Genomic DNA, 17,293 nt, shown 5'->3' on the forward strand with positions numbered 1-17,293 from the left:
AAATTACCACACACTACAAATTTTTTCTCATTTAGCATACTAAAGACACAAATTTACTTATGGAAATAAGGTAGAAAGTTATTTTTCTGGTTTATAGTAATAAGATTTATTAATTTAAGTAATATCATGTACTACTTGTATAGCAAGGAGAACCACTAGTTCTACTTTATTATAGTAATAAAAACAGTAGCAAATTTAAATTCAAGATGAATAGTTGTCTGTAGGGATTTTGTGAAAGCAAATTTTTTTATGTTTTAAATTTCATTTTTAAAATATTCTCTTTTTGGATGGTAAAGGTTGATTTGTTTGTTTAAAAGGTAGAGTGACAGAGATAGAGAAAGAGAGAGAGGGAGAGAGAGAAAAAGAGAGGGAGAGACAGGGAGAAAAGAAGTGAGAGAGCTTCCATCTACTGGTTCACTCTCCAAATAACCACAACAGCCAGGACTAGGATGAACTAAAGCCAGGAGCCACAGACACCATCTGGGTCTCCCATGTGGGTCACCTGCTTCCTCCCAGGCACATTAGCCAGAAACCAGATTGGAAATACAGTGTAGCTGGGACTGGAACCAGGAATACAATATTTCGTGAGGGGGTTCCCAGCTGCAGCATAATCCACTGAGCCACAGTGTCTGCCAAAGTTCTTCGTTGTGTACTTGAATAACCTAAAAATAGCAGGTAGAAATTAGGGTTATTTCTTGTGTTTTCATTTGGGTATCTAGGTGATTACAAGAGGGGGGCAGGTGAAATCTTTGCAGGGTGTATTAGGATTGGCAACTTTGGTTAGGTAGGTTTTGAGCCTCTCATTTCTTGATTGGGCCAAACATGCAAGTGGCCAGACTTCTCTCAGCAGCTTACCAAGCTTGAGTGAGAATGAATTGGAGTAAATGGACATTAACTATACCCCACGACCGTTTGTTTCAGCCCCTTCCATTTAAAGATGAGGGAAGTGACTCTCAGAGATGAGAGGTGAATTTGCATCCGAGTCACAGGATATGTTTGAAAGGTGCTCAAGGCACTGGGGTCTTCTCTGTCCATGTCCAGGCCAGTGGACTCTTGAATTTCCCTTTCTCGTTTTTGCAGCCATTAAAACTGTAAAGGGAGATATATTTTAGAGATACAGCTGAATTATTTAGCAGGATTGCGCTTAACTTCCCCATGTGTCTTTGATATTGTCAACACTTTTACAGCTTCTGTAATTTGAAACCTAACAAGACTTTCAGCATTCTTGTTCAGTGTACCTCTCTTTTGAGACTACTGCTAGCGTCCTTATCTTCCTACATAGTTGGCAATGAAATCCCATATTGTGCCCCTGCTACTGAATTCCTAATCACAATGGACTGACTTAGGTTCGTCGAGATCCTCACTTTGTTAATTCTTCCTACAAGATTAAAAAAAATTAATGTTTATCTTTCTGTCCTCTGTATATTCAGCTTTTTGGATAATAAAATTACATTTTGCTATTTTCATTTTTAATTAACTGAAGTGTATTTAAATTATATTTCCTCTGAATAAAACTATGAAATGAATGTTTTATATCTAGAAACTTAAGGAAATACTGACATGCAGAAAATACGAAACTGAAAAATGGAGATAGAGAAAAAATTTAGTATCATTGTCCCAAACTACACATGAATAATTGTTTTATATCCTGTTAGTTCCATTAGAATAAATATGTGTACGTGCATAATGAAGGGCTTCAGAAAGTTTGTGGTATATACACATAATCCTTTTTTTAAAGATTTTATTTATTTATTTGAGAGGTAGAGTTACAGACAGAGAGGGAAGTCAGAGAGACAGGTCTTCCAACAGCTGTTTCATTCCCCCAATGGCCGCATCAGCTGGAGGTGAGCCAACTCAAAGCTAGAAGCCAGGAGCTTCTGCCAGGTCTCCCATGTGGGTGCAGGGGCTGAAGCACTTGGACCATCTTCCACTGCTTTGCAGGCCATACCAGAGAGCTGGATCAGAACTGGAGTAGCCAGGACTTGAACCAGAGCCCATATGGGATGCCGGTGCCAAAGGCCGGGAGGCTTAGCCTACTACCCAACAGCTCTGACCTCAGTCTTTCAATTCCATTTTCTATGAACTTTTGAATCCCCTTGTATATGTATGTATTTAAAGTATAATATAGGGGCTGGTGCTGTGGTGTAAAGCCACCACCTGCAGTGACTTCATCCCATGTGGACGCCAGTTTGAATCCCGGCTGCTCCACTTCTGATCCAGCTCTCTGCTATGGCCTGAGAAAGCAGTAGAAGATGGCCCAAGTCTTGGACCCCTGCACCCCCATGGGAGACCCAGAAGAAGCTCCTGGCTTCTGGCTTTGGATTGGCACAGTTCTGGCCGTTGCGGCCAACTGGGGAGTGAACCAGTGGATGAAAGAGTTTTTTTTTTTTTCTCTCTCTCTCTGCCTCTGCTTCTCTGTAACTCTGCCTTTCAAATAAATAAATAAATCTTAAAAAAATAGGGTATATGATATATACATATTCTGGAGAAAATTAGAACTTTATATAAGACTATATGCAAATATTTATAAGATTTTCATTATTTTGGTTTTTATTGTATGTTATTTTACATAGTGAATGTTTTCTATTATTGTTCTTAGTTTTCAGAAACATGATTTTATTGCTGCATAGTCTCCATCTTATAGGTTCCGTATAATTTATTTTTCTAGTTTTCCATTGTCATACATTTTAATTGACTCCTAAATACTATTAACAATTTTGTGAGGGTAGGTGTTTAGCCTAGAGGTTAAGATGCTGCTTGAAATGCCTACATCCCTTATCAGAATGCCTGATTTTGAAACCTGGCTTTGCTCCCAATTCCAGCTTCCTCTTAATGTGCATCTTGGGAGACAACAGGTAATGTTTCAGATACCTGGGTCTCTGCCACCCACATGGGAAGCCAGCAGTGAGTATCTGTCTTTTGGCTTTGGCCTGGCTCAGAACCTGATAGTTGAGGACATTTAGGGAGTGAACCAGTGGATACTCATTCAGAGAATGTGTCTGTTTTTCCCTCACTGACTGTCAAATAAGTTTTAAAACATAAATAAGAATATTGTGATATATGTTGGTGTTAATAGTAGTGAGTATAATGGAAACTAATGAGTTGATCTGTAAGAAGATTAAGCATTTTAATATGTTTATGAGCTCTTCAAATATTTCACTTTGGAAAATATATTCTTCACTTGGAGTTCAGTGGAGGTATATTCTTCCTTTTCCTCATTTATAGTTGTGTATATATATATATATATATATACACACACATATATATATAGGTTTCTTTTCTACACCATATTGAAAATATTTCATCGTCTTCTTTTGGTTTTTGGCTAGTTTTGATATTTATTTACGTACAGAAGTTTAAAATTCCATGCTATGAAATCAGTTTTATACTTTATGGTTTAACTTTGTTTTGTACCAAAAGTACCAAATTCTCAATCTGGGATTTTCTTCAAATTCATTTAATTTTTCTCTTACATGTCGCTCCCCGTCTTCGTGGAGGAACGACACAGGACCCTGCGCTGTTCTTTTGTCTGCTCGGCCCTCCCCGGGTTTGCTGCTGGTTCTTCCCGGGTTGGCTACTATCCCTTCCACCTCCGTGGAAGGGCGGTTCCCCCTGCCACTTTCCCCACTCCCGCGGGGGAGCGGCACACCGCCGGCCGGCTCTTCGGGGGCTGCACAGGTGTTCCTTCAGATGTTCCCCTTAGATGTTTCTGGTGCATGCCGTCTCTCTCCTCCTTTATAGTCCTCCTCCGCCAATCCCAACTCGGCTGCCCACACGCCGAGTACGCTGCTCTCCTCCAATCAGGAGTAGGTCCTACAGTTTATTGGTTGAACTGGAGGCAGCTGCGTAGAAGCTGTTTTCTCCTCTCCCAGCGCCATATTGTGGGAGAGCAGATGCATAGAATAAGTCTTAATTCCAGTAACTCAGTCCAGTCCAGGTTGCTCCCCACACTTACATGGAATGTAGATATCACTAAAATCAATAAATCACTAAATATCACCAATATCAGTAAAATCAAATAATTTTCCAAGCATAGTTTACTTAAAAATCTGTGACCTTTGATTGCTTTTCATTGCCATGGTTATCATGATTAATATGGTATATTTATGGGTGTGTCCATTCTGTTTCATGAATCTATTAATTCTTGATTCAGTTTCACAGGACTCTTTTTTGTTTGTTTTTTCAACTTTTATTTAATAAATATAAATTTCCAAAGTACAACTTTTGAATTATAGCAGCTTTTCTCCCCATAACCTCCCTCCCACCCACAACCATCCCATCTCCCACTCCCTCTCCCATCCCATTCTTTATCATGATTCATTTTCAATTATCTTTATATACAGAAGATAAAGTTAGTATATACAAAGTAAAGATTTCAACAGACTGCACCCACAAAGACACACAAAGTATAGAGTACTGTTTGAGTAGTAGTTTTACCGTTAATTCTCATAGTACAACACATTACGGACAGAGATCCTACATGGGGAGCAGGTGCACAGTGACTCCCGTTGTTGATTTAACAATTGACACTCTTGTTTATGGCGTCAGTAATCACCCTAGGCTCTTGTCATGAGTTGTCAAGGCTGTGGAAGCCTCTTGAGTTTGCCAACTCTGCTCTTATTTAGACAAGGTCATAGTCAAAGTGGAAGCTCTCACCTCCCTTCAGAGAAGGCTACCTCCTTCTTTGATGGCCCGTTCTTTCTACTGGGATCTCACTCACAGACATCTTTGATTTAGGGTTTTTTTTTTTTTTTTTTTTTTTTTTTTGCCAGAGTGTCTTGGCTTTCCATGTCACAGGACCCTTTTTAATTGATTTATAATATAAGTATAATTTTAATCAACTATCTTCAAGATGCCATTCATTTTTGTTATATGCTTTTCCTTTCCCTCAAGATACTTCATTAAGAACTGCATTGAAAGTATCAATTAAGTAGAATTGATTTCATGATACTAACTCGTCCATTCTGGATTACAGTAAATCAGGACTATAGCATATGCTTATTCAGGCTGCTCAACACCTATGTAAAATTTTTCAGGTTATAGTTTTCTTTTATGGATTCTTTTTTCTTCTTTTTCTTCAAATATTTCTTCTTTTCTCCACCTCCTTTCTTTCCTTGTGATCCTCCTCCTCTTTCTCTTCCTTTAAAAATATTTTTAAGGAACTAGTTAACTTGAAAAATCACAGGAACCTAATTCAATCTAGCTTAAAAAAAACCAGAAATTCCTATCTCATAACTGAAGAGTTTTGGATCAAGTACCATTGGATTCATGTACTCGAAAAGGAATAGCTTCAGGATGTGTTTTATAAGGAAAAGCTTGAGATAGCTAAAGCAAATGTTGTCTTTTCTTCAATGGTCTGATCTCCAAAAGGATCCATTAAAGAATTTGTTGGATTACGTGCCTTCCTGTAGTCTAATCATAGGAAGGCTTATTGAGTATTCAGATTGATCTGGGAGAGAGAGAGAGATTGTAACTTTAAAAAAATATTTATTTATTTTCAGTTTTTATTTGAAAGAGAGACATAGGGACAAATGGAATGCAACGTCCCATCCACTGCTTCGCTCCCCAGATGTCTGCATCAGCCAGGGCTGGGTCAGGCTAAAGCCGGGATTCCTGAATTCAGGCTGGGTCTCCCATGTGAGCCACATGGAGACAAATAGTTGAGCCATCATCTGCTGCCTCGCAAGGTGCAAATTAACAGGAAGCTGAATCTGAAGCAGAGGAACCAGGACTCAACCCAGTTACTTCAATATGAGATCCGGGCATCCCATCTGGCAACTTAGCCACTGTGCCAAACACCAGCTTGAGAGACACTTCCCCCCACAAAAAAAAAAAAAAATTTACTTGAGGGTGAGAAGTTTCCAAAAAGTTTAGAGGGCTTTGAAAAATCATAAAATATATTTTCAGCAATATTAATTGACATTTATATTTTTGTGGATCTGAATATTTTCTACTATATTTTTATGTTGATTTTGTTGATATGAACCAAGTTGTTGATTTCTATATATTTATATTAGAGTATCTAATTGGAATATTTTTCAGTTGCTGTCTTCATTTTTTTTAAGATTTCTTTTTTTTAACTTTTATTTAATGAATATAAATTTCCAAAGTACAGAATATTGATTACAATGACTTACCCCCCCTTAACGTCCCTCCAACCCACAACCCTCCCCTTTTCCACTCCCTCTCCCCTTCCATTCATATCAAGATTCATTTTCGATTCTCTTTATATACAGAAGATCAGTTTAGCATACATTAAGTAAAGATTTCAACAGTTTTCTCCCACATAGAAACATAAAGTGAAAAATACTGTTTGAGTACTAGTTATAGCATTAGATCTCAATGTACAGCACACTAAGGACAAAGATCCTACATGAGGAGTAAGTGCACAGTGACTCCTATTGTTGACTTAACAAATTGACACTCTTGTTTATGGCATCAGTAATCACCCTAGGCTCTTGTAATTTTTTTTAGAGACAGCTACTGATAGAGAGGCAGAGAGAGGTATTCCAACCTCTGGTTCACTCCCCAAATGGCTGCAAAGACTGGAGTTGTGCTGATCCAAAGCCAGGAACCAGGACTTGTTCTGAGTCTCTCATGTGGGTACAGGGGCCCAAATACTTGGACCATCTTCCACTACTTTCCCAGGCTATTAGCAGGAAGTTGGATCAGAATTTGAGCAGCTGGGACTCAAACCTGAGCCCATACTGTAGGATGCTGGTGCCACAGGCGGAGGCTTAACCTACTATGCCACAGCACTGGCCCTGTATCTTCACCTTTTTAAAGTAGAATTCTATATCAGATGTAAAATAGAATCTCTTCATTCTTATGATTACATCATATGTATTTTTATGTATTGCTGTTAAAGTGTAAAAAATAATTCAGTTTGATAGTAGATACTTTATATGTTCTTAATTTAAATGGAAATATGTTAGATAGTCTTTCCTACTTAGTATGATAATAACTATCTATGAAATAGGTAACATTTTATTATTTTAATGTTTTGTTTTTATGTTAACTTACTTAAAATAGTATTGATTAAAATAGTTTTTTCTTGTTCTTGTGAAATGCTATGTGTGCTTGTGTGTGTACTGTTTGAGAACTTCACCCTTAGTGGCATGGATTGATATAACTTAAGTATATTTGTGTGTTTGCACACGCATGCATGTGTTTGTCCTGTATTATATCTGATATTATGCTTATTCTAGATTTTAAAAATGATTTGGCAAGTGATATATAGTTTGTATTTTTGCAATAATAGTAGACCTTTGCTATGCTATATGAGTTTTCAAAAATTTATTTGATTGATATAATTTATATACAGTTAAATGAGACATTTAGTACATTCTTAACTTTCAAGAATTTTGAAACATACTTGTATCATATTTTATGTGTTATATAACAACCATACCAATCAAGATAGAAAAGTTACCTCCTTGCAATCAATCACCTCCCCATTTCTAATTCCATGTAACCTGGACTTGCTTTCTAACACTCTAGACTCGACCTCCTTTTTCTAGAATTTCATACAAATGAAATTAAACAGTTTTTAGTTTTTTCTATTCTGGTCTTTTGTTCAGTTTGCCATAAATGGTTTATTCCCTTTTACTGCTGGCTAGTATTACATTTTACAGATATACTGCAATTTGTTTAATCCATGAATCTTTTAGACATAATGAGTTTTTTCAAAGTTGGAATTATAATGAAGAGAGACTGCTTATGAAATTGTATATGTCACAGTGAGAATGTGTCTCATGGCCTAACACTTTGAATGAATTCTTTGGATCATACAAATTTGTATTTAACATTTTAAGAAACCATCAAACTAGCTTCCACACTAGTTTGTAATTTTATAATTTTCTCCAAAAATGGAATTTTCTCAGTTTTTTCACATCCTCAAAAATACTTGGTTTTATCAGTCTTTTTAATTTTAGCTATTGTAAAGTTGTTCTATGGTATATTATTTTAGCTTTAATTTATGTTTTCCTCATGAATGTTGAGCATGATTTCTTGAGTTTATGGACCATTACACCATCTTTTCTGAAATTCCTTAAATTCTTTTGCCAATTTCAAAATACTGAGTTGCCTTCTTGTTTGTGTCTACACACATACACGCACACAGATAGCCTCATTACAAGCTCTTTGCGGATGCACATATTGCAAGCCTGTATATTCGTATGCCTAATCCTGCTGTTTAAGAAATAGATATGTTGATTATAAACATGTGAAATTTGATACTTTTGTCTTTTGATTCATGTTTAGCTTGTCTCAACTGAGAAGTCATTGCTTACCTAAAGATTGTTCATATTTTCTCTCAATATTTCATGCACACAGCCTGCCTTATGCCACAGAAGTAGGCTTAATGAAGGAATCAGAGTTGAGAGAACAAGGAGGAAAAGGGATGGCGCTAACTTTTATTAATCTATAGCTAGTTTTAGTGCCATTACAAGTACAGTCTGGCCCTTCAAGAATCTACCGAATGTCCTGCTGTTCATTAAGCTCTCTCCTCCAGCCAGTTGGAACTTCCGTGTCTCCCAGTCAGGTGTGACCTCTGGAGTTGTTCAACTCACAGTTCCCTGTGGTTTCACTCTATGCTTGAAGAGGTTTGAACTAGGAATAGCCCTAAGCAGACTACTTTGCAGATTACAGAGCTCTTCCTCTTCAAAACTTTCAACTTGGCAAGTTTGTCACATTCTGATCGAGTTTTCTCTTCATGGGCTGCAGTCTGGAAACTGTCTCCAGGCTCATAGTTATTAGATCGTGGGGTTCAAATGATTCATTTCCGTTCTCCCAGATATCACAGCTTCTTGCTGTTCTGTGTCTAAACCTTTTTCCCCTCCATATATTTTATCCAGTGTTCTAGTTGTATCCAGCAGTAAGATAAGTCTGGGATCAAATATCTATTATGACAGGAATTGAATTTTGTAGAGTTGTTTGTTTCATTTTAATTGTATTAAAGCATGCCATCAAATTTAGCATCTTTGCCATTTTTAAGTGTACAGTTCATTGGCATAAACTACATTCATGCTGTCATACGATCATCATCACTGTCTATCACCTGCGCATTTTCATCTTCCAAAACTGAAGATCTGCGCTCATTAAACAGTAATTCTTGTGGCTGGCATTGTGGTGTAGTAGGTAAGGCATCCCATGTGGTTGCTGGTTTGTGTCCCAGGTACTCTACTTTCAACCTAGCTCCCTGCAAATAGCCTGGTAGAGAGTGGAGGGTGGCCCCAGTGTTTGGGTCCCTGTTACCCACAAGGGAGACCCAGATGAAGCTCCTGGCTCTTGACTTCATCCTGGCCCAGAGCTTGCCCTTGCAGCCATCTGGGGAGTTGGACTAGTGGATGGAAGATCTCTCTCTTTCTCTGTCTTTCCCAGGCCCAATCTGTAACTCTTTCAAAATAAATAAATAAATGTTAAAATATTAATTCTTTATGAATTTAAAAATATTCTTATTAATAGATAGAGAACAGATTTCATGTATTCCAAAGATACAGTTCTATGAACATAAGGATACTTCCATTCCTTCCTCTCTCCTTCTTCCTTTCTTTCTTTTTCTTTTTTTAAAATTTATTTATTTTTATTTAGTAAATATAAATTTCCAAAATACAGTTTGTGGATTACATTGGCTCCCCCCCATAATTTCCCTCCCACTTGCACCCCTCCCATCTCCCTCTCCCTCTCCCATTCCATTCACATCAAGATTAATTTTCAATTATCTTTATATATAGAAGATCGATTCAGTATATATTAAGTAAAGATTTCATCAGTTTGCACCCACACAGAAACACAAAGTGTAAAATACTGTTTCAGTACGAGTTATCGCATTACTTCACATTGGACAACACATTAAGGACAGATCCCAGATTTAAAGGGTGTCTCCAGAGAATGAAACGTATGTGTCTCTCTGCCTGTCAATTATAAATGAAAGTAAATAACTAAATAGAGTTTCTTATAGATAGCCTATAGTTGGATTCTGTTTTGCATTCATTCTGCTGATCAGTATGTGTGTGTGTGTGTGTGTGTATGTATGTGGGTGTGTATGTTTTCTTACTTAAAATAGTTTTTTATTGTTCCCTGGCATCTTTGTTATCATGTTAAAATATACAGAGAAGATACTTCACAAAGTGTGGGAACATGGCATTAAAAGAAAGTTTAGTAGGGCCCCAAAATTTTGAAGTCATTTGTAGTGTTTCCGTACTGAGCATTTTCCATGATCTTGGTGAAGACTCTTCATATGCATGAATTTAAAAAATTATTTGCGCCCAAATAAACTTACCGTTTAAAAATCATTTATGGGTTAGAGTGTGATATTTCAAGACATGTATACAATGTGTACTGACCAAACAGAGTAATCAGCATTTCCCCTTCCTTGACATTACTCCATGACTGGTGGCTTAGAGCTTCAAGTAGAACTGCCATATGATCCAGAAATTCCACTACAGGGCATATACTGGGCAGACTTGAAATAATTGTATCAGTGAGATACCTGCTCCATTATGTTTATTGCGACACTCTTTGCAATAGCCAAATTATGGACTCAACCAAAGCATTCATCATTAGGTGAAGAATAAAAAAATATGGTATAGATATATTATGTGATACTATTTAGTCATAAAAAATAAAATTCTTCCTTTGCAACCAAATGAATAGTACTGGAGGACATCATATTCATGATACTATTAATGAAATAAGCCTGGCCCAGAAAAATACCACATATTCTCCCTCATGTACAGAAGCTAAAACAAGAGTTACCAAAAGCAATATGAACACAAAATGGTGAGTACTTGAGGCTGAAAGAGATAGGAGGATAGATAGGAGGAGGGAACCTGGATAACAGGTATAAAGTTAGAGTCACATAGAAGTTCCTAGTGAGCATAGGTGGGACACTATAGTTTGTAATAATCTAGTATAGATATTGTATGAAAAATCTATGCCTTTTGATTGGAGCCCTTAATTCCTCTACATTTAACGTCATCGTTGATAGCAAAGCACTTACTACTGCGACTTTTAGTTGATTCCTTTTTTTTTTTTTTTTTTTTTTTTGGACAGGCAGAGTGAGACAGAGAGAGAGACAGAAAGTTCTTTCTTCTGTTGGTTCACTCCCCAATGGCCGCCACGGCTGGCACTGTGCCAATCCGAAGCCAGGAGCCAGGTGCTTCCTCCTGGTCTCCCATGCAGGTGCAGGGCCCAAGCACTTGGGCCACCCTCCACTGCCTTCCCGGGCCACAGCAGAGAGCTGGACTGGAAGAGGAGCAACCGGGACAGAATCTGGCACCTCAACCGGGACTAGAACCTAGGGTGCTGGCGCCACAGACAGAGCTATTAGCCAAGTGAGCTGTGGCACTGGCCTAGTTGATTTCTTATAGCAACATTCTTTGAATCCCTTCTCATTTCCTTTCTTTTGGATTCTCTAGATATTTTCTTTGTGGTTACCCTGGGATCACAAGTGACATACTAAAGTTATACTAATCTGTCTTAAATTTATACTAACTTTGCTTTGATTATGTTAGCATTAATTTTACAATAGCCAAGAGTAAAGTAAATGAATTTACAGTGAAGCACTATTCACAACAGCCAAGATATGGAATCAACCTGTGTCCACTATGGGTGAATGGATAAGGAAAATGGTGTATATGTTTATGTTTCTAAGTATTCCTATTTAGCTATGAAAAATAATGAAATTCTAACACTTGCACCAAAGTGGATGGAACTGGAAGTCATTGTTGCTAAATGAAATAAGCCGGGCAAAGTTAATGCTCCATGCTCTCTCTCCTATACAGAAAATTTTAAAAAGTTGATATAAACTTATAATAGTGATTGCTAGAGGCTGGGGAGGATGTGGGAGAAAGAGGGCGGATGAATAATGGGTACCTACACACAGAAATAATAGGTTCTAGTGTTCAGCAGTACAGTGCGGTGGCTCTAGTTCAAAGTAAGATTATTCTATACTGTCTGAAGAACTAGAAGAGAGGAGCTTCTGGCTGCAAACATAAAGATAAGGAGATGGACATGCGAATGGCACTATTTGATCCACTTATTATGTATACATGTGTTAAAATATTGCATGATACTACATAAGAATGAACAAGTACTCTTCGTTAATCAAAAATTTTTTAAATAACATTGATTCAAAAAGAATTGCACCCAAATCTCTACTCCTTTGCCGTTTGACTCTGCTCTACTTTATATTGCTGACAACACAATCTGCATCTGTATACATTGTGTAGCCCTTGATATAGATTTACATTTTTTGCCCTTTTATTTTAAATACTGTAAAAAATAAAAATCTTAGAGAAGAAACTGCAATAGCGTTGTCCTCGTATTATCCCATACTTATCTTTACTGGAGAACTTACAACTTCAAGGTACAGTCTAGGGTACTTCCAATTTGAACTTCCAGGACACCCACTAGAACTCCCAGCTTTTGCTATTCTAGGAATGTTTTAATTTCTTGTTTCTGAAAGATGACTTTGCTATATATAGGTTTCTAGGTTTACAGATTTTTATTTCAACCCTTTAAATATGCCACCCACTTCAGTCTGAACTGCAGGGTTTCTGCTGAGAAATCCACTGATGATGCCCCTGGGGATCCCTGTAAGTCTTCAATGCCTGGAATTTTAGTTTTCTTTCTGTTTCTAATGTTTAGCAATTTGAGAATATAAAAGCTATTTTTTTTGTATTATTCTGTAGCCTTTTTATTTTTTTAATCTGATACTAATATCACCAATGAAATGAACTATATATCACAGTGATTCTAAAGTAGCACAAAAACACAATAAAATGTAAACTCCTAGTGGTATCTGATGGGCAGCTGTTTTTGCTTACACAGTGGCATCAGAGAGAAGCTGGTTGGTTGTTATCACTGCTTTCCTTGATTAGGTTCACAGCCATATCTGGCTGTTGACTGGCTCTCAGCTGAGGTGACTAGTGACCAGCACAACTGTGTAGATTAGCTATTTTAAAAATTATTTACTGTTTGAGTACTCGTTATAGCATTAAGCCTCAGTGTACAGCACATTAAGGACAGAGATCCTACATGAGGAGTAAGTGCACAGTGACTCCTGTTGTTGACTTTACAAATTGACACTCCTGTTTATGGCATCAGTAATCTCCCTATGCACCAGTCATGAGTTTCCAAGGCTATGGAAGCCCCTTGAGTTCTCCGACTCTTATCTTGTTTAGACACGGTCATAGTCAAAGTGGAGGTTCTCTCCTCCCTTCAGAGAAAGGCACCTCCCTCTTTGAAGACCTGTTCTTTCCACTGGGATCTCACTCACAGAGATCTTTTTGCCAGAGTGTCTTGGATTTCCATGCCTGAAATACTCTCATGGGCTTTTCAGCCAGATCCGAGTGCCTTTAGGGCTGATTCTGAGGCCAGAGTGCTATTTAGGACATCCGCCATTCTATGAGTCTGCTGAGTATCTCACTTCCCATGTTGGATCACTCTCCCCTTTATTTATTCTATCGGTTAGTGTTAGCAGATACTAGACTTGTTTATGTGCTCCCTTTGACTCTTAGTCCTTTCATTATGATCAATTGTGAACTGAAATTGATCACTTGGAATAGTGAGATGGCATTGGCACATGCCACCTTGATGGGATTGAATTGGAATCCCCTAGTATGTTTCCAACTCTACCAATTGGGGCAAGTCAGCCCGAGCATGCCCCAAATTATACATCTCTTCCCTCTCTTATTCCCACTTTTATGTTTAACAGGGATCACATTTCAGTTAATTTTCAACACTTAAGAATAACTGTGTGATAATTACAGAATTAAACCAGTCATATTAAGTAGAACAGACAAAAAAAAAATACTATGAGGGATAATGTATTAAGTTGTCCATTAGCAGTCAGGGCTATGCTGATCAAGTCACCATTTTTCATAGTGTCCATTTCACTTCAGGAGGTTTCCTTTTTGGTGTTCAGTCAGTTGTCACCGATCAGGGAGAACATATGGTATTTGTCCCTTTGGGACTGGCTTACTTCACTCAGCATGATGTGTTCCAGATTCCTCCATTTTGTTGCAAATGACTGGATTTCGTTGTTTCTTACTGCGGTATAGTATTCTAAAGAATACATATCCCATAATTTCTTTATCCAGTCTACCATTGATGGGCATTTAGGTTGGTTCCAGGTCTTGGATATTGTGAATTGTGCTGCAATAAACATTAGGGTGCAGACCGCTTTTTTCTTTATCAATTTAAACTCCTTTGGGTAAATTCCAAGGAGTGGGATGGCTGGGTCGAACGGTAGGGTTATATTCAGGTTTCTGAGGAATCTCCAGACTGATTTCCATAGTGGCTTGACCAGTTTGCATTCCCACCAACAGTGGGTTAGTGTCCCTTTTTCCCCACATCCTCGCCAGCATCTGTTGTTGGTAGATTTCTGTATGTGAGCCATTCTAACCGGGGTGAGGTGAAACCTCATTGTGCTTTTGATTTGCATTTCCCTGATTGCTAGTGACCTTGAACATTTTTTCATGTGCCTGTTGGCCATTTGGATTTCCTCTTTTGAAAAATGTCTATTGAAGTCCTTGGCCCATCTCTTAAGTGGGTTGTTGGTTTTGTTTTTGTGGAGTTTCTTGATCTCTTTGTAGATTCTGGTTATTAACCCTTTATCTGTTGCATAGTTTGCAAATATTTTTTCCCATTCTGTTGGTTGTCTCTTCACTCTCCTGACTGTTTCTTTTGCAGTACAGAAACTTCTCAATTTGATGCAATCCCAATAGTTGATTTTGGCTTTGACTGTCTGTGCCTCCCGGGTCTTTTCCAGAAATTCTTTGCCTGTGCCAATATCTTGAAGGGTTTCTCCAATGTTCTCTAATAACTTAATGGTGTCAGGACGTAGATTTAGGTCTTTAATCCACGTTGAGTGGATTTTTGTGTAAGGTGTAAGGTAGGGGTCTTGCTCCATGCTTCTGCACGTGGAAATCCAGTTTTCCCAGCACCATTTATTGAATAGACTGTCCTTGCTCCAGGAATTAGTTTTAGATCCTTGATCAAATATAAGTTGGCTGTAGATGTTTGGATTGATTTCTGGTGTTTCAATTCTGTTCCATATTTCACTTTGTGTTTCTATGGGGGTGCAAACTGTTGAAATCTTTACTTAATGTACACTAAACTGATCCTCTGTTAAAAAAAAAAAAAAAAAAAAAAAGAAAGAAACTATCAATTCCCAACTTGACTCTCACTGGGATTAAACATGACAATAGGTCTGATCTGATTTCATCATCATTTAAAAAATATCATCTATTATTTTTCACTTTATGTTTCTGTGTGGGAACAAACTGTTGAAATCCTTACTTAAGGTATACTAAGCTGATCTTCTGTATACTAAGATAATCGAAAATGAATCTTGATGTGAATGGAAGGGGAGAGGGAGTGGGAAAGGGGAGGGTGGTGGGTGGGAGGGACGGTATGGGGGGGAAAGCCATTGTAACCCATGAGACATACTTTGGAAATTTATATTCATTAAATAAAAGATAAAAAAAAATTATTTAAACCTATCTGTCTTCTTAGGCCACACCAGGATTGTCTCCATGGTGATGACAGAGATGTAGGTATCCCCATAGGCAGGTCCTTTTGAAGGCTCTGGTTGCTTTAGATGTGAATTAGGAAGTGCGAGGTTTGTGTCCATTTAAGGGGTGGGGCTGGTGCAAATCGCCCACGATGTGAGAATGTCTTCCCACTACGAGGTAAATGGCATGGATTTAGGAAAGGGTGATCAATGGAGCTGTTGTTGAAACAGAACACACCAACATAATACTTCCCTTGATTTTCTTTTGTATAAGTAAAATAGTATTCTGTTAGGAAGAATGTACCTAATTCCTTGCCTCCCCATTAATTTAAAATTTCCTGTGTCCTCTTTTATTCTGTGGGTCTTGTCTTCAACAAATCTAACATGTACTTAACATGACGTTATCAGGAACTGTACCATGTCACTTATGGGTGATGTACTTTAGGACAAGGGTGAAATGATTTGGTCCCAAACCTTTCCACTTGGAACTTTCATTCAGGATGCTTTTATCAATCTGATGTATTATTTAAGAAGAGAAATATGAAGTCATATTCCTCTATTTATAACCTGGATTTTCTACCTTGATATTTTTAGGATATTTTTCTCTTTCATCGAAATCCAAACCAGTTTCTAGGAAATCTCTTGGTGAGTGTGATTAACTCATTTTCTTTAGATGGTAGTGAGCCTTTTCAGCTTGCAAACTCTGGTATACAATTATATTTCCTTAAATGCTTTCTCCCTAAAAACATTACCTTCTTCAGAGAATAGCACTAGTGTTTAATTTGATTCATCATTTCTTATCCTATACCTTCCTCCCCTCATTTCCTAATACAGGAAGAGCTTTCCATGTTTGTTTTAACATTTTCACTTTTCCTGAACTGGAATAATTCATTATTCTGTTTTCCAACTTATCTTATTGTTTATTAGATCTACAAATTTTCTTTCACTGGGTCTCTGCTCCTGTTTCTGAGACATGATCTTTTTTGGATTTTAATGAGGGTGCTGTAGACTTTTCTGCAATTTCTAGTAATTCTAGTAATTTCTAGTTTGCTGCATCTAGTAACAGATTTCTCTGCTGATGGTCGTGGGTGATGATTTCATTCCCTTATCTGTATGACAGAGATCTCACTGCTTTATTCCACACTACTCACTCATTCCAGGGCAGGTAAAATCTGCCTTGGCTGAGAGTGGACCAGCTATTTGGATGGATTTGTTGTGGTTGGTCCTTGTCCTGGTTCCAGTTGATGGAAAGGTGGATGTACATGATTCCCTACAGAGTTTTCTCGGAGAGGTCAGCATCATACTGCACTGTGATCCCATCTGTTCTGCCTCTCCGTTTTATCATTCCCCGGTACTAGGGACAAATGAAGTATCAAAGTGTTTAACTTATCCAAGTATCTCTCCACTGTTTGGGGATTATATGCAGATCTTGCTTCTTCATTGCCTTCCTCTTTCTTCTAAATAATTGTGATAACATTGCATTTATACTTTCAAAACTGGAATTACTGTAAGTAACTCATATTACCACTAGTATTAAAGTAACATATTAATTTATTTTTTGCAGTATTTTCCTTGGGATAGATTCTTAGACGTGGAATTACCAGGATAAAGTATACAATATTTTGTGAATTTTTTTTTTTTTAGACAGGCAGAGTGGACAGTGAGAGAGACAGAGAGCAAGGTCTTCCTTTTGCCATTGGTTCTCCCTCGAACGGCCGCCGCGCCTGGCGCACCGCGCTGATCCGAAGCCAGGAGCCAGGTGCTTCTCCTGGT

General features: G+C 37.8%; 1 protein-coding gene across 8 annotated transcripts in view; it reads left to right on the plus strand.

The window, feature by feature from the left end:
- The window catches only part of LIPI (lipase I), a 62,630-nt gene that overhangs the window by 7,474 nt on the left and 37,863 nt on the right, over positions 1–17,293 (plus strand). For 2 of the 8 annotated variants that reach the window (XM_051859445.2, XM_051859446.2), the window contains exon 3: positions 16,115–16,165. The exons of the other annotated variants lie outside the window; for them this stretch is intronic. The gene's annotated coding sequence lies outside the window, so the exon portion shown is untranslated. The remainder of the gene's footprint in view (positions 1–16,114; positions 16,166–17,293) is intronic. 8 annotated transcript variants of the gene reach the window in all.

The sequence above is a fragment of the Oryctolagus cuniculus genome, chromosome 4 (genome assembly GCF_964237555.1).
Source record: "Oryctolagus cuniculus chromosome 4, mOryCun1.1, whole genome shotgun sequence".
In the NCBI taxonomy this organism is placed as follows: domain Eukaryota; kingdom Metazoa; phylum Chordata; class Mammalia; order Lagomorpha; family Leporidae; genus Oryctolagus; species Oryctolagus cuniculus.